This window comes from Neophocaena asiaeorientalis, unplaced genomic scaffold, assembly GCF_003031525.2.
Source record: "Neophocaena asiaeorientalis asiaeorientalis breed wild unplaced genomic scaffold, Neophocaena_asiaeorientalis_V1.1 scaffold65, whole genome shotgun sequence".
Classification (NCBI taxonomy): domain Eukaryota; kingdom Metazoa; phylum Chordata; class Mammalia; order Artiodactyla; family Phocoenidae; genus Neophocaena; species Neophocaena asiaeorientalis.
This window is the reverse complement of record NW_020173215.1, coordinates 4,634,636-4,645,813: the sequence shown is the minus strand read 5'-3', so window position 1 is coordinate 4,645,813 and position 11,178 is coordinate 4,634,636. Positions and strand designations below refer to the sequence as shown.

Genomic DNA, 11,178 nt, shown 5'->3' with positions numbered 1-11,178 from the left:
TTTAAAAACAAAAGAAAACAAAAAAAAAAAAAACTGGTGAAATTTACACATTAACAAGAGAGAAAGATATAGAGTACTAACCAGTGGTCACCAGTGGGGAGAGAGGAGGGAGAGGGGAAAGACAGGGGGAAGGACATCAAGAGGCACAAACTGTTATGTATTAAATAAATAGGTGACAATGATAAACTGTATAGCACAGGGAATACAGCCAATATTCTACGATAACTTTAAATGGAATATAATTTATAAAAATATTGAATCACTATGTTGTACACCTGAAACTAATACAATATTGTAAATCAACTATACTTCAATTTAAAAAAATGTAAGAAAGAAAAACATTACAGATATAGCTGGAAAGGGAAAAAAAAACAAGAGAGAAGGAACAGATTTCCAATACACTAACTCTTTATGGTTTTTTCAGGACACTAATGATCCATCAGAGACCTCAGAGAGTTTATATGTAACTCTAAAATTCAAACAATTTGCTTTTTTCCTTTTTCCTATAATAGTACTTATGTTGTTAATCAAATACAAGATAACTCTTGCTATAAATTTATACATTTGTCATGCTTTCTTCTGCTATGCTTAATGTTTATTGTAGGAAACAAAATGGAACATAAAACTATGTATATGTTCTGGGGACTTCCCTGGTGGTTCAGTGCATAAGACTCCAGGCTCTCAATGCAGGGGGCCTGAGTTCGATCCCTGGTCAGGGAACTAGATCCAACATGCATGCTGCAACTAAGAAGCTCACCTACCACAACTAAGAGTCCACATGCTGCAACTAAACATCCCCCAATGAAGATCCCGTGTGCTGCAACTAAGACCTGGCACAGCCAAAATAAACAAACAAAAAAAAACTATGTATATGTTCTACTTGTCACAGGTTGTGAAAAGCAATTCAATTTTCTCATATTCACAATGTACTAGAGACCAAAGGAGGAGATGTAGAAGCTGGAAAAAAGGTTATGTGATGTCCTCTCATTCACATTAGCCCATTTCCTCCAGAGTCCTGTCTGTGGCTGTGCAGTATGCTCGAGTGGGATCAATGGTCCAACACTGCCTCTGTTCTAGTTCTGGGGGAACAGAGGGGAAACTTACAAGGCAAATCTTGGCCCAGAGTGGCTGATAGTAAGTAGCACTCCACCCCTGAGGTGACCCCATCAGAGAACAGCAGGCTCAAGTGAACCTAAGGCACAAAGTGTCCAAAAAGTGAAAGTGGTATTCCAACTGTCCACACCGCATAGGCTGTCACACTGAAGATGGCAAAACTGAAAAAAATTGGGGGAGGACTGAACTTTCTCCTGGAAAAGAGGGAGTATCTGTTGCCTCCTTTGGTCCCACCATCTTTATCTTTGGCATGGGAGGCAAGGGGTAGATCCTACCAGACAGAAAGAGAACAAACATGAAGATACAGAGGCCCCTGCTGTCAGTCAGAATCCTTAGAAGGAAAGGCAGCAAAATTGTAAAGACACTGTTGCCAACGGTGACAATGCCATTCACCAGTTCAAGGCGTTTCTTGAAATGGTGTCTCCAAATGACCCATGAAGGCTGGTAGGCAAAGGAGCTGCCACAGGCAAACATGATTCTCTAGGTAAGGTACAGAGGCTCCGTGGAGCTTACAAAAGAACGGGGCATGAATCCAACAGCACCCACCATGGCTGTTTTCTGACAACCAAACACGTCTGTGAAGACGCTAATGGGCAGCACAAGGGCATCATGCCCATGGAGGGAGAACTTACCCACGCTGTCTTGAGAACCATCTTGTCATACTCCTTAGACCCGAAGGTCTTCAGCATGGACGTGAAGAGCACCCCGCAGGCGTTCTGGACGCCGAGCCACCCTCAGGGGCCTCACGAGGCTCAGAGAACTGGGCGCCCAGCAGCCCGCCAGCTCTACCTCGACGTTCTCGGCCGCCGGCGCCTCGGGGCCTTCCGAGGGTCCAGGGCCGGGCAGCGGGGCCACCTCCGTGGGCGCGAGGCCCCTGCAGGCTGCACCTCGCTTGTCCCCTGCACGGTGGCGGGCCCCTCCTAGGAGGGCACCACGGCCGACGTGGCCTCCTTGGGCCGGCACCAGGGGAGTGGGCGGGGCCGAGGTCCTGGCGGGCTCAGGGAGGAGCTTCCGTGTTGGGCCGCTGAGCTAGAGAGGCAGTTGTGAGGGCGGGGGAGGCCCCTGTGGGCAGGTGGCACCCCCTCCTGCTAGGACTCAGGCCGGCCGCCCAGTCCATAGCCCCAAACCAACTCTTTGTTTATTTATTTATTTATTTATTTTTTGCGGTATGCGGGCCTCTCACTGTTGTGGCCTCTCCTGTTGCGGAGCACAGGCTCCGGATGCGCAGGCTCAGCGGCCATGGCTCACGGGCCCAGCCGCTCCGTGGCATGTGGGATCTTCCCGGACCGGGGCACGAACCCGTGTCCCCTGCATCGGCAGGCCGACTCTCAATCACTGCGCCACCAGGGAAGCCCCTGTTTTTTTATTTTTATTAATACCTTGCAAAATACCTAGACTAAATATATATAGCTACCTGTTATTTTAATCAAAGTAACTTTTAGTTTTATGAGTATTGTTTATATTTCAAATATTTGTTCAAGCCATTCAACTGTTGACTGAAAAAAAATGTACAACTTGAAAGTTGAGAATTATGTTTTATTTGGCGAATTTTCTGAGGTCTTAAGCCCAGAAGACAGCCTCCCATAAAGCTCTGAGGAACAGCTCCATAACGGTAAGAGAGGAGCCAGGTTATACAGGAGTTTTGCAACAAACGCCAGGTAATCAGAACATAAAATATTACTGTTAATAAAAGAAAACCAGGTGTCTCAAGTTTTTTAAGTTAGCTCTTGCTTTTCTAAGTATAAGAAGATGCAAGAGTCTGGGCTCACTGAAATCATTCCTTTGATGCACACCTTGGCTATCTAAGGCCAGGATCCAGTTCTTCTCCATCCTGAGACCCCTCAGGGCACACCGTTGTGGGTGGCTGCAGTGGCTGAGGGCTTGTTGGATGGCAGCCCTTTTGCCTCCATCCTGAGTTCATTCCGGGCTCACCATCAGGGCCTGGTAGTGGCTGATGGCTGGATGGCCACAGCATCGTTTGTTTGCAGTTACAGTAGGCAACATTTTTCATCCACACAACAAATATTTCTTAAGTTCCTAAAAAAAAAGGAGTATAAGATAAGGGACTTCCCTGGTGGTCCAGTAGTTAAGACTCCACGCTTCACTGCAGGGGGTGCAGATTCACTCCCTGGTCGGGGAACTAGGATCCTGCATGCCGCGTAGTGTGGCCAAAAAAAAAAAAAATTGAAGTCCCTACTACCAGCCAGATAAATTTTGGGGCTCTAGGAAATAAATTACTAAAAAAAATAAAATAAAATATTTTTTGAGCTCACAGAAGTAGCCTCCACTCATCTTCAGCTGCCTAACCGAATCACCCCATGTGGATCCCTCTGAGAACAGCAGAATCAATCATGAGTACCAGGAATGATTTAAAATTTTAACTCTCCTCCAAAATTGTTAGGCTACTTCCCTTGACTTTCTCTCTGTATAACAGCCATTTTCCTCTCTGAAGGTAATGTAACATTCAAATGTGTTTCTCGGGCTTCCCTGGTGGCGCAGTGGTTGAGAGTCCGCCTGCCGATGCAGGGGACGCGGGTTCGTGCCCCGGTCCGGGAAGATCCCACATGCCATGGAGCGGCTGGGCCCGTGAGCCATGGCCACTGAGCCTGCGCGTCCGGAGCCTGTGCTCCGCAACGGGAGAGGCCACAGCAGTGAGAGGCCCGCGTACCGCAAAAAAAAAAAAAAAAAAAAAAAAAAAAAGAACAAATGTGTTTCTCTTCCAAAAGAGTAGAAATAACTGAGTAAAGAAAAAATAATCCTAGCAGTACTTTTTGTTTTGCAGAATTTTTGTTTCTCTTCAGCTTTATGGCTTTCATTAATCCTCTTTGGCATACAAAATAAAGGTAGATGTATTGCTTTAATAACTATGCATTTGCCTTAAAGAACAATACAAATGCCTGTATTTCAAGGCATTAAGCACATTAAAGTCAATACAAAGGGGAACTAGTTCATTAACTGTTTTAACCTAATAGTTAATGAACTAGTTCCCCTTTGTATTGATTTTAATGTGTTTAATGCCATGTTTATCACTGTATAGCTTTCAAACAAAAATACTGTAATGCATGCTGAAGGATCAAATAACTGACTTTACTTTCAGTATTTCCACTTTTCTAAATCATACAGAGAATAGCTGAACTGGACTTATACCTACTTTGGATTTCATTTACATTGGTGTATATAATAGTTCTAATTTCTGAACTTTATACGCCAAATGACAGGTGATTGACACATACTATCTCATACTAGCACCTAACAGGGGTAAGAGCCCTGAAAAGCAGGTATTACCACTTACATTTTACACATTAGGAAACTGAAGCTTAGAGAAATTTAATAATTGGTCTTTTATCACACAGGTGCTTAGTTATAGAGCCAAAATTTCAATCTTATGTGCCTTACTCCAAAGTATGTTTTTTTCACTACCCCATAGTGAAAGTGGGATCTCTTTTTTAAGACATGTAATTATTGTTTTAAATTATCTGATTTAGAATTCATACAATTCAAATCAGTTCCACAAATACTTTTTGAATGTGTGGTTCAATAGACACATGCTGCTCAGATAAACCCAAAGAGTCAGGCCTCAGGTAGCCTACAGATTAGCAATGAGGCTATGACAAGCATGAAACAGCTATAATTCAAAGTAGAATGTGCTAAGTTGATGCAGTATCATGATGATTAAAAGAGGAAAGTTCCCTTTGGTTGAGAGAACCAAGAGAAGTATCTTGGAGCAGAAAAGGTTTGAGATGGCTTGAAAATAGACAGCATAGGCAGAGAAGATAATGGGAATGATGAGTAAAGAAAATGGTGTGAATGAATGCATAAAGACAGGAAACTATGATGTATACTTTCAGGATAGCAAGAAGTCGTTCACTTAGATTTTGTAATAAAATCTGGCCAGAAATCAAATAGAAAAGCCAGCACTTTCCTTTGAATATTTACCTAGAGACCAACTTCAAAAACCTGTGTGTACTTCAAATATTCCTCTGCTAATAAGCTAAAAGAAGAGAGTAGACACAAAGTAGCTTTCTCATGATTTGAGGGTTACCTAATGTAGGAAGAAGAGGCAATGAACATGAATTATATGAATATCTTCTGTTTCTCATACCAGACTTCTTTCAGTAAGGAAAAGAAGGAGACTTAGTTCAAAGAAGATTTTTATAATAATAATTTTCTGTTAATTTACTGCTGTAGATAGCAATGTTTGTGAGAAAATAAGTCCAGCATCAGAGTTACTAAAAATTTCAAAGGCATCTAATTTCTTTGATTTTGAAAGCTGATAACATCCTGTAGTGCCTGATTTGCATACTGATTACAACTGTAGCTACAGCTGAAACAATGGTCTCCAAGCAAAGGAGATTCTTTCTAAGTTGTTATGATGAGTATGGCTTGGGGGCCTCTAGGGAACTGCAAAGTAATCTGTTACATGTAGGTAATTATATTATATGCTTATAGGCCTTAAGTCAGCCACACTCTATGAGTGATTCTTTTAGTCAGTATTCTCCAGAAAAACAAAACAGAGAGAGATTGATTGATTTATTATAAGGAATTGGCTCACATAATTATGGAAACTGAGAAGTCCCAAGATCTTTCATTTGTATTGGAGGCCCAGGAAAGATGGAGGTGTAAATTCCAGTCTGAGTTCAAATGCTTGAGAACCAGAAACACAAACAGTGTAAGTCCTAGTCTAAGGGCAGAAGAAGACCAGTATCCAGCTCAAGCAGTCCTCTCCCTTTTTGTTCCATCCCGACCCTCAACTGGTTGAATGATGTCTATTCACATTGGGGACGGCCATCTGCTTTGCTCAGCCCGCCAATTCAAATGCTAATCTCTTCTGGAAACATCATTACAGGTATGCATAAATATATGTTCAAACAGATATCTGGGCATCCCATGATTCAGTCAAGATGACATATGAAATTAATTATCACCGTGATGTGATTCCCTCAATAGAGTTTCATGAAGATTTCTATTTAGGCCAGTTTTTATGGCTTTTACTTAAGCACCAGGTTAAGAAATGGGGTAAGGGTAATCTTTTTCCCTTTTAGAATGTGATAATATGTCAGTGCTCTCTTGGAGAGAGGAGGAGATAGCCACCAGCAAAGGTGGGGAGGTGAAAGGAAATTGACACCTTAGAAAAGGCATCAGGATATAAGGACTTGTGATAGCCCTCAAAAGTTTTTGGGGAAAAAAATATAAGATTTGAAGGTAAAATAGAGCAGTTATATGGTAATTTCTTGAGAATAGCAGGAGCTCCACCTTCACCTAACTGGTCCAGTAGCAAGTGCACTTGCTACTTGTGGAATGACTGCAAATGTCTCTCCTTTTCACCAAGAGCTACCACCATAAAGTTAGAAATGAAAGGCAAGTTTTCAATGTGACCAGCTATTGGGGCATACAAAGCCTAGGAGATATGCCTGCTAGATCTCTCACCAGCACTATTGAGCCTTTCCAGGGAGATAATTCTATACAATATGCCATATAAAATAGTATATCAAAAAAAGAAACCTATGGGGCAGAGTTAGAATTCTCTTGCAGGTGGAGAGAGGGGAAAGCTGAGATCATATATACATTTGTAATTGTTTTCTTGTCTTATACATGCATTTTTAAAAAATGAATGTTTTCCTACATCAATAAATAGTCTTCTATGTAATAGAAATAAATAAATAAAAGAGAGGGTCCATAACTTTCCTCTGATATTTAAATGGGGTTTGGGATCATCCCAGATACTTAGAATTACTGCTGTAGAATATGAGAAATATTAAGAGCAAGAAAGAAAGCAATGAAAAAACATGGTGAAATTTGGTTCTTTCTTTAATCAGTAGTATTATAAATAATAAATTCCGATGTTTAGTCTGAATTTTATTTTTGTTTTTGTTTATATGTGTAATACCTAATGGCATGTTATAATTTCATTACATAAAGTCCTCCCAAAATAGTAAATCAGACTAGAAAAATTCTTAGGTATGCCAGAAGTGGGCAAAGGGAAATGTGGTTGGCCCAGAAAATGTCTCATGCCTGCCCAGTTGACAATACCTGACCCATCTAGTATAGGAAAAAGGTTACATGAGAAGCCTCTTAAAATAGGTTGTGGGGGAATATATTTCAAGATATACAGAAGGATGTCAGAGTAACACCAGAACCTTACTTAGACATGGAATTATCTAGAAGGCAATGGAAAAGATAGAGAAGAATTCCAGTAGAATCTCCAGGATGCATTTAATCATGATATCTGATTCTGAGGCAATTTTTCTGACTTACCTGGTAAGGTGGAAAAAAACAGCAAATAAAGATTAATTAAAGAAGTGAGAAATAATTGAAATCAAAGGATTTCTTATTGATTTGCAAAACTTTGTAATAACAGCATTGTCTTTTACTCATACTAAAGAAAAAAAGAAACCTCAGGTTTGGAAGGAAAATAAGGGCTTATAACTGGGTGCCACAGAGCTCCCAGTATGCAATCTAAAGAAAGAGGAAATTACTAACCGATAAAATAACTGTGTTCTTTTTGAAGATTCTTATGGAATATAAGTCTCAATTTTACACGACATCAGTTTAGTCTAGATTTAGGTTAGAAACTGCTGACTATTCCCAAGCTTCCTTAAATATGGCCTATTGGGACTGTGCTCCTGGAAAAAATCCATCAGAATTCTCTGTGGTTTCTAGAAGCATGGTCTTTCTGAGTATACACACAATGGAATCTGTTGTTGGCTCTAGTTATTTCTGCCTTTTAACAAACTAGGGATTTGTATATTAATCAAAGTACAGCAGTCAACATAATGGTCAAATAATTAAAGTTTATGTATGTGCAAGGGTGAAGATTAGGTAAACCCAGTCCAATTCCTTCTGAAAGTTTTTTTTCCTGGATTAACTTCATAGATTCAGGAGATATTAGTAGGGAGCATGGTAGGACCACCAGCTCTGCCCTATATTAAACTGGTGTTATTTACTCTTATGGATGTGACGCAGCCCTAACCAGGTCAAATAAATGATTACATTTCCTGTTGTTTCTGGTAACTTTGAGTTTGGTTTCAGAGAATTATGTAATTTTAAAAGTGATAGAAATTTTCATGTGTGCTTTCAGATAAGTAATGTTCACTTTAATTAACAATCGATATTCCTTGTGATCAAACAGTATCAGGACCTTTTTCATAGTTGAGGAATTCCCCACCTTATGACTTTTGGTGGGAAGTAGAAATTGCCTGTTATTATTAAAAAGTTGAGAATGTCAGACACTCATTTTCACAGCCTCCCTTGCAGCCAGAAAATAGACATGATATCTATGGCTTGCCAATCAAATGTACTCACTACGTACTTGACTCAGGATCTAGTGGCACAAGAAACACCAAATAGTAGTAGCACGTTTTCCTCTTGCATAGCACTGGGGAGGTTTTGGGTAAATCGATTTTGTCCTTAGTACAGAAGTGGCAATTATATCAGCAGCATTAGTAGTTACAGTTCAATTTAAATTTCTAGGGCAGAAGAAGGGGACAGAAGCAAGAGCAGGTAAACTAGTGTCTACTGGCAATTTCTGGAGCTCTGTCACTAGATCAGTGCTCTACCTGCTCAGTTTTGGGGAATTGTTCCTGAGTGCTTAATTGAAATATTTCTTCTCTAGTTCCTCCAAAGATTCTGTGAACTACAGTGCATCTATTTTATAAATTCCTTATCTAATTCAGTCAGCCAGAGTTGGTTTATCTTACTAGGATCTAACAACCATGACTGACAAAATATCTAGTTAATATTAGTAATCTTTAAACTGTGATATATTACAAGGTGTTAGATTATGTTTCCCAAAAGCAGACGCATAGATAAAAATTTGAATACAAGTGTTATATTTGTGAAGTGATTCCCAAATACCAGTTTGGGAATGGGGAAGTAAAGGGAAGGGGAAAAAAGCTAATAAATATTATATTATTGAGCAGATTATTGTTTTCAACAACTCTGGGAGAAAATGTAGAACACACCTTAGAGCTATCTCTCTTCACCTAAGGGAGAGATGATGACCGGTAATATAGCCAATTAGCCTCTTCTCATCGCTGCCATCTGAGGCAGGGACCTTGCAGAGTTGTGTGTAACAGAGACAGCTGGATACCAAGAAGGACAGCACACCTACATAGCAGCCCTCTCCAGACAATCTGACCTTATTTAATCAGTATACCCAGATATTGACACCTAATCAACATAGCCACTTATCTCTTTTTTCCTTCTCTGAACTTCATCCCCAGGAAACTGTCTGGACTCTCTGCTAAGACTGTATATCAGCATCTTATTTCTGCTGTAACAAGTCATCATACATTTAGTAGCTTAAAACAACACAAATTTATCCTTTTACAGTTTTGGAGGTCAGAAGTCCAAAATCAGTGTCCCCGCACAGTTTTAAGGTGTACTGGCTCCCATGAAGGATCTGAGGGGACAATCTATTTCCTTTATCTTTTCAGCTTCTAGTGGCCTCCTATGATGGTCAATTTCATGTGTCAACTTGACTGGCCTACGAGATAGTGGGATAGCTGGTAAAACATTATTTCTGAGTGTGTCTGTGAAGGTGTTTCCAGAAGCGATTATCATTTGAATGAGTAGATTGAGTAAGAAGACAGGGCCTGAATAGAACAAAAAGTAGAAGAAGGGCAAATTCGCTCTCTTTGCTTAAGCTGGGACATCCATCTGTTCCTGCCCTCAGACATCAATGCTCCAGGGTCTCTAGCCTTAGGGCTTGAACTGAGACTTTCACCATTGACTCCCCTGGTTCTCAGGCCTTTGGGCTTGGACTGGAACTACATCACTGTCTCTATCTGGGCCACCACAGATGGCAGACTGTGGAACTTCTCGGACTCTAAAATTGCATAAGCCAATCCCTCACAATACAAACATAGCTCATTTTACTGCACTTTGCTTTGTTGCACTTTGTAAATATTGCATTTTTTTACAGAATAAAGGTTTGTGGTAACCCTGCCTTGTCAAATGATGGTTAGCATTTTTTAGCAATAAAGTATTTTTAATTAAGGTATATACATGTTTTAGACATAATGCTATTGCACACTTAGTAGACTAAATTATAGTGTAAACATAACTTTTGTACATACTGGAAAACCAACACATGTGTGACTCGATTTATTGCAGTATGCACTTTACTGCAGTTGTTGGAACTGAACTCACAGTGTCTCCAACATATACCTGTAAATCTCTTTCTATATATCTATATCTCTATATAATTGGTTCTGCTTCTCTGGAGAACACTGGCTAATATATCTCCCCTATCCCTTGGCTTGTGGCCCTTTCCTCCATCTACAAAACTGCAGCACTCCTGTCTCTGTTTCCCCCATCATATCACCTTTTCCTTTGATTCAGGCTCTAACTATGCCTCTCTTATAGGGATCCTTGCTATTGCACTGGGCCCACTCAAATAATCCAGGATAATCTCATCTCAAAATCATTAACTTGATCACATCTGCAAAGTTCCTTTTGCCATAAAAGGTAACCTTCACAGACTGTGGGGATTAAGAGATGAGCATCTCAGAGTCAATTATTTGGTCTACCATAAATAATGGATTTCCTGCTTGGCAATAAAACCTTTTCATTCAGCAGTTTTTCTTTGGTTTTGAAATGCATTTGTTTTGCAACAGTAGAAAAGCTGGGCAATTTATTTCTCAGCTTACATGTTTTTATTGACTGGAAGCTGCTTTAGGGGCATCAGCTCCTTAGCACTTTCTGACTCCTTTCCTATCCCCCACCCACTAGCCAATAGAAAGTCCTGAGGTGGAGAGTTGCAGGTGTTTTTAATAAGATGCTAGTGTCATACGCTGGAAGAGTGAGTGCTGAGGGGACATGAACATGGCATCAATAATATTCCATACATATAGAAAGCAACCAAACTACATGAGAATTAGCCAAACTAATTAACTAAATACTATGTAAACAAGTTCAGTTCTAGGTAATGGGCATGTGATGACACACACTTTCCCGTGAGGCCATGTTTAAAAACTGACTCTATGAGTTGCCTGTGTATCTGTAGTTTGAGTGTCTCCACTGATGATAAGACACAAAAGAGGGAATGCAAAATATACTTCATGG

General features: G+C 40.3%; 1 pseudogene; it reads right to left on the bottom strand.

Annotated features, from left to right (window-relative positions):
* Positions 1–1,166: 1,166 nt before the first annotated feature.
* Positions 1,167–10,798, bottom strand: LOC112399730 (monocarboxylate transporter 10 pseudogene; annotated as a pseudogene).
* Between the last annotated feature and the right edge of the window lie 380 nt (positions 10,799–11,178).